The sequence below is a fragment of the Schistocerca cancellata genome, chromosome 2, assembly GCF_023864275.1.
Source record: "Schistocerca cancellata isolate TAMUIC-IGC-003103 chromosome 2, iqSchCanc2.1, whole genome shotgun sequence".
In the NCBI taxonomy this organism is placed as follows: Eukaryota; Metazoa; Arthropoda; class Insecta; order Orthoptera; family Acrididae; genus Schistocerca; species Schistocerca cancellata.
In genome coordinates this window covers 818,241,912-818,249,268 of record NC_064627.1, presented here as the reverse complement: position 1 = coordinate 818,249,268, position 7,357 = coordinate 818,241,912, and the positions used below count along the sequence as shown (strand labels likewise).

The window sequence follows — 7,357 nt, the reverse complement described above, 5'->3', positions numbered from 1 at the left end:
GGTTTTAAAGTAATTCACACGACATGAAAACTTTGTGGAAACGAGTCGATTTTCTGGACGCTAGTTTACCCCAGGGAAACATTTAGAGTGACCGTGGCCTACAAGGGAACGGCGAAGGGAAGCGACAATAGGCAGCTTAGGGCGGCTCAAGCTCTGAGAAAGTGGTAATGTGGCGTGGCCTCCAGCTGCCTTAAGAAGAGTGACAGTGAGTGGGTGGTTGACCCCGACTCCATGCTGGTGTACCGGGTAACAGACGGAGAACTTGTACGCCTGTTGACAAATGCCCGTCGGCCCGTTTTCTGTGAAACATGCGACAAAGCCACGCAAAGCTACGGTGGAGCGGTCAACAGATGTCAAAATATGCGTGTTCGTGACTATAGCAACTTCACGCTGAATTCACAGTCCGCAGAGTCTGAAGTAAATCAGGTGAAGAGCGACAGCATGAAATACGCCGGCCTCCAATGGGAATGTAGGACCAAGGAATTTGAAGTACTCTCCTGGGAGTCAGAATTCTGGAAAACTTGGTGTTTGTGCAGACACTAACCTTGATTGCTGGCCTGGGGGGAGCATAATAGAAGAAGTTGAGAGGAAGGGAAAGTTTGTGGGAATTTGTTCACTTCCCAGAGCAGGCATTGGTCGGAACTGGGAAGCGACGTATAATTAACGCGACTTGCACTGCAATTGGCGTAAGTGATTTTGCTGGAGGGGAAACCGAGGCGAAGTGCGGACTGGCAGAAGTCTCAGTAGAGGTCTTCCATTCCCAGCTTGCCTAGAGTGCAGATGTGGCATTCTTTACTCTGCTTGCTTGAGAAAGAGTGAGCATCTCTGCAGTTTAGGACTCAGCAAATGGAACGATTGAGCTTGGAGATAGAAAGTTCTGGTTCAGCTATGTACTGAGTAAGATAGCTAGGTGTGAATAGACGAGCGCAGCCTTGCAGCACCACGAGGTCGGCCTACGTCCACACAACGACACCGCTCCGCCACGCAGTATTCGGTGATATTGCGCCCGCTCCGGCCACTGATTAATTTGTTGGATCACCTGGGCAAAGTTTCCACGAGGGTTTCATGAGCCGTGTATTGTAGTATTCTTCTCGCACTTCGCATTACGCCTGTGTCAGTCGTTAGGAATTACTTTTGAGTTATCGCGCTTTACTCCACACAAACGCAGTTTATTACCACTGCCTGATAGGAGAGTCTTGTAATGTGATGATTGAAGTTCGTGAGTTAAAATAAATTTGTGCTAATCTACTGCATCTGTTTTCAGTCAAGTAGTTGAAATCCCAAGTCACTTTCTTCATTAATTTTATGTTCAACATTTGCATCTGGTGTTCAATAGCTCAATATAACATCAATGTGCGCCCCTTGTTAATTAAAAATGACCAATTCTGAATAAATTAATGTCAACACTGCCACCGCAGTTCAATCAGGAGTCACAGGGCCATATTACTTTTTTGCGGCAGTTTTGCACTCTCTGTTGATCTGTTAGTCAATTAGTTATGGTGAACACACGCCAAAACCAGCTAAGTGACGGGTGGGGTGTTACAATACAAGCTAATAAAACTTATAAAACAACATGTATCTGTTAAAACATAAATGAACACAGTCCCGCGCTACCTCCGCACGTGCACAGAGATGGACTAAGGCCGAACAGGAGATGCATGATGCACGTTCAGAATACCGGAAACAACAGCATTTGATGCGAACAGTAACAACAACAAATGCAAGTAATTACCAAAGAATTAACTGGGCCAACATTTTTACCTAAACTATTTTCCAGGTATCCAGTATTCAACTGAAGCCAATTATTAAGGCTTACGTGTTGCAGGACTACCAAACTGAGGGAGTGATTGATACATTTCATCCGTTGTTCAAGATAGTCCCAGGCGTTTTCTGTGGGAATCAGATCGGATAATTTAATGGTCCAGTAGTTGTGATACGGTACCTGAGTGTCCGTTAAATCAGGAATGTATTCCCTATGAACACGGTTGTCATCATCTAGAAAGAAGAGAGTATTCGCAGTATCATGAATAACACGTGGAACCAAGAGCTTCCAAGATACTACTCCAGGCGGGTGTAAAACACATGTGCGCAATGGAAAATATTGAACGCTAAAATGATGATTTGACCCTCTCTGACTACCCCATGAAGCAGATCTTAGGATCGCTTAATGCTCTTTAACATATAAATTACAATCTCAACATTAATGAATGATTAGGACAACTAATACTACTAAAGGATAAACGTTGTTTCTTACAATACATTTTTTGTAGATTAAAAAAGAACGTTTTATATTACAAATGTTTATATTTCCTGACTAAAATTTGTTGATCAATTGCCCAACACTGCCCGTTTTCGCGGCCACACGATCTAACATAAATAACGCGAAATGACTGACATCATCTATGTACCAAGCACTAAAAGACACTTCTTTCAAAGATGATCTACGGTAGTGTGGAACCTCAGTGGAAATAAACTAGCGTGATCACAGTTGTTTAGCTTTATAGCCTTAATAAGCCAAAGCAATTAGCAATATCACCGCATGTACTGTGTCAGGTTAGTCGGAGTGATGGTTTTCGTACACGTCTGCGACGATGGAAGAACTCCAGCCACGAAATAAAACTCTTTGAAACACTAGGACGGAAGAAGGCGGTCCTCTGACTAATATACTCTAATACTGTCATCTCCTCTCTGTGTTCTACAGTGTGTGTTCTACAGTTCTGTGAACTCCAAGCCACACGGACGGAGTTCAAGTAACGTCTCAACGTAAGTATAGGTAGAAGAATTGCTCTCAATAACTGAACGCTGCGTACTCAACGACGACTTCCAACCAGGAGGCGAAGTCTAGAATCGTATAAGTTCGCAACAGTACAGTGCCTAACCGTTCTATCTATAAACTCTGCTTAGGGCAAAGACAGGAAGTCCGCCTGTACCAACAAAGCTGATACTGAGCGACCGTCACACAGGAGGGATCAAAACTGGATGCCCTCTTCCTCCTCGTAACTGCAGAAGGCGATTCCTATTCTCGAAACGCCGGAATATTTTCCCTCTCTACAGATTCTTCCGAACGCCGACCAACCATATTTTAGTCTTTCGTCGTCCAGCGCGGAACGTTTGCGAGGGAATACCTATACTCGTACAATGGTACGCTTCTGAGTAAAAATCCTTGGAAATAACCCAGCCTGCGTGATTTCCGAGGTGACGCTTCCTCGTTCCTCTCAGCTGCGTCCAATATTTGTGGATTTCCCGGTTATCTTTCCGGTCCCGCTACAAAACCGACCGGTTGCGATTCTATTGTACTTCAGCGCTGAGGTGCCCCAACTGTAACCCCCAAGTATAGAACCCATAATGAACACCCTTTTGTTGCAAAAAGAAATAGAAAAATCAGTCATCCTGACAGTGATGACAGCTATTGACAACAAAATTTACACTCTTGACAGTTTGATTAACAAGAATGTTACGTTGATACTAATGCTTATCATAAAGAAAAGACTGAATGAAAGAATACCATATGATACGAAACAGAAGCTTTAAAGAAAGAATTCAAAAAAATATTATTTACGAAGATTAAAGCCCAGACCGTAAACTGACCAAAGATAACATTTATCCTGTAAGAGAGTTGTAGCCATATCGAGCTGTAAGTTCGGTGTGACTACAATGTAGCTCGGCAATGGAGATGTTAACTTCAATTCTCTCTTGCACTCTTGCAATAGTAGTACGCATCTTGAGCACTACTAGATTGTTTTAAGACCGATCTGAAGTTTAAAAGTTTTACGGTTGGAAGCATTAGTCAGAAGTCGGACTGAAGTAAAATCATCTTTACCGTTTCTACAAATAACGGTATAGTTGATATATGCGACAGAAAAATAACTCGTGTGATTGCTTATTTGCGATGGTACTTAGCCTTCGTGGTACTTAATAGTTATGAACATCAGAAAGAGACTGATCGCCGGCATAAACTCAATTATTAGACTTGAATAGGCAACAGATAAATGCAATCAAGGAGAACTTAGAATTGCGCCGTGTTGTCAGAACCTATCGTCAAAGTCAGAATTGCTGATGCTAACAGACACAATTCCCTGAATGTAAAATCGGTGTGTGTGCTCAGTGTAGGGACAAATAATTACGAAGAACGATAAACTTTAATTCAGCTTTAATTTTTCGGGTCGAATATATCATTTAATGGACATTTAAAGTGTATTTGTGGAATTAACTGATTCTTCGGAAAAGTGATTTAGTGATAATTCAACTGTAAACAGCAATAAGTTTACACCGCAATACGACGCATTCTGAACATTGCTCAAGGATATGTTATCTCTGGAATTACGTCATGTAGTTGTTGAATACACGACGTAGCGACGCCTTGACGACGGAATAATAATTAACAACTCAATATCCTCGCAAGAATCATGATGTGACATCGGAATGGGTGAGGGATATCTTCAACGTTTGAATACCCATTCTCAAACCGGGCATAAGAATTATAGTCAGCAAGTTCGCGTAAACTGAAAAGTCTATCGCGAGCACCCAAAGGACTTTTGGTTATCATTTCTGATCAAGGGAGTCATCGCGTTATCGAGTGGTACAGTCGCTACATTTATATGTGGAGAAGATCGATAGACATCGAACACCATTGCTTCAATTACAAGCGAGGGCGGCGCACACACTCCGGCATGCTGCTCCATCGAGACGTTGATATCAGTTTTGAGAGACAGTATCTAAAACATAACCAAACCGCGCGAGGCGTTTGTTTTTATAATAGCTACAGATTGGCGTTGTCGTGATCGACGGACGCCGTTCCACATCTCGACTGGGACAATCATCACCATCGAGCCGAGACAAAACGAGACGTCACGCGTCTGTCTTGCTTCTTCCTGTGTTTAAGCAGGACCACCACAAATGTGCGGGCCTTCCTCCCAGGGCTTCTGATCCGCCTGCCGTTTCATCATTCATTACGCCGTTTTGATAATAAAGACACTCCGTCATCTTTCGTACAAAAGCCTTAACAATTATTTACAAGACGTACGTGACAATGTCAGTCTCTTTAAATATTCATATATACGATGTACAACCTATCAAATTACACCTAATTGTAGTTGTAGATCACGGTAAAGTATGTAGATGAGTGCTTGTAAGGGGCGAAATTACAGCCACTTTACAAGCTACACTTTTCCACCGAGTATGTTGAAAGAAACACTCTGTATCTTCTTCGAGGTGACCTGAATGAATGCACATAAGTCATGGTACGAAAAGTACACCCCCACAACGTCGCAGAACTACCTCTGACCTACATCCTGCAGGTTAAGCGAATCATTGGGCCGTAGCGCGCTTCCATCATTTGCAAACAGCAAAAGTCAAGACTCGTTGGATCGTATCACATGCTTCCATTAAGCTACTGTCTAGGTCTTGTACTGTCAGGTTCACTGATGACATGCAGCAGTATGTCTCGCTGTGAGAAATGGCCTTTTGCGTGGCACGCGGCTGCAAATGACCGTTGCATACAGTGCCCTTTGCTATTAGCGTTCGGGACCTAGTTAAGGTGGACTTCTGTACACTGACAACAGCAGTTCCAGTAGGGTAAATCACTGTTGCTGGCAAGGCGTGACACTCGTCCCTAGGGTCTGTCAGAATTATTTTACGACCACTGTTCTTACGCTGTGTTACTTAGCCGCGTCTGGTAGATCAATCCTCGCAGACACGCTATACAGCTCGCTTTGATGCACCAACAGAGGGGGCAATTTTATTTATGATGTGGTCATAGCTAAACTAAAAACTAAACTCCTCCCGAACAGGCCATGAAGGCCCAACTGCACCGACCGGCCTCCGCGTCATCTCAGACCACAGGCGTCACTGCATGCGGATATGGAGGGGCATGTGGTCAGCACACCGCTCTCCCGGCCGTACGTCAGTTTCCGAGACCGGAGCCGCTACTTCTCAATCAAGTAGCTCCTCAGTTTCCCTCACAAGGGCTGAGCGCACCCCGTTTGCCAACAGTGCTCGGCAGACCGGTTGGTCACCCATCCAAGTGCTAGCCCAGCCCGACAGCGCTTAACTTCGGTGATCTGACGGGAACCGGTGTTACCACTGCGGCAAGACCGTTGGCGTGGTCATAGCTGCTTCCAGCCATTCTTTCACGTCTTCACATCGAACCGTCTTACTGCACTAATTCCATACAATCGACTGAAACATTCACAGCGCTTCACTGCAGTCGCTTATGTCAGTGGTGGAGCGTCACACGACCACCCAGTACCAGTCTACAACATCTACCAGTGTGCTCTTTAACTTGGCGCTTAATAAGTTAATCTCATAGCAAATGTTAATAAAGGAAAAGGAAGGAACATTAGATAAGAGGTGGCTAACCATATCAACTAGCCACATCTCATCAGCGTAACAGGTCATGAGACAAATTAGCATGATCATAAAAAGTAATCTCAACTTTAACACTTTGAAATTAAACGAGGGATATGACAGTGAAACGGGAGCACCAACTCTCTCTCTCTCTCTCTCTGCTTTTATATTCTGATTTGTTTTCCTGCTTCTTGTGATAGTGATGTGTAGAGGCGGACGTGATAATGTCAGGGAAGAGCGACCACTGGCTTCAGCATGTGGTCATCCCTTTGGACGTTGGAGGCACTGTCCTTTCAAGCAGGACAGTGAACTCAGAGCGCCAGGGGAGAGTGGAGCAACAGTCCTCCACACCCCTTACTCACGGATGGCTGCATATCCGTCAGGTCACAGACTGCCAATGGCAGGAAACGATACACAGAGATGTTCCCCCAGTATAGATTGTGGGATGTACCGTGTGCTCAGAGGTTAATGAAAAAAACTATCCTGGTGGTTGAGTCATTTCGTGATCCCTCGGTTTGCAAAAGCATAGACTCCATCTGCAAATAACATCTTCAGAAAGAGTATTCAAGAAACCACCGGGTTTGACTCATTATAGCCTGTCAAACCGACACCAAGAGAATAGAAATTTTTTCTTCCTGTTTTCCCTCAGTGTCGAAAACAGCGCGATCTTGCATTGGTAGACGGCCTTTGATGTATGTCCCGAGTCCTACTTTCTAGACTGAAAGGAGTGGTAACGCAGTTGATTGGAAGAATCACTTGAGGAAGGATGGAAAAGGTTACAAAAAATGTGCTATCGGCCCTTTGTTGGAAATAATTTTAGTGATTGGTCGAAATAATTTTAGGTGCACGGAAAAACGCCGCCAGGCCGAGAGGAGCTGCATTTTGACAGTCAATCAGTGAAGACTGAAGAAGAGACTCAACTGGCAGAGGCGGAATAATGACGAACTCAGCCCACGGGGCTAAGGAAGGTCACTTGGGCAGCAGATGCACCAATGGAGTAGATGCATCAATG

At 44.3% G+C, this 7,357-nt stretch overlaps 1 pseudogene; it reads right to left on the bottom strand.

The window, feature by feature from the left end:
- Nucleotides 1-5,982: 5,982 nt before the first annotated feature.
- LOC126164139 (5S ribosomal RNA) lies at nt 5,983-6,100 on the bottom strand (annotated as a pseudogene).
- Nucleotides 6,101-7,357: the final 1,257 nt, after the last annotated feature.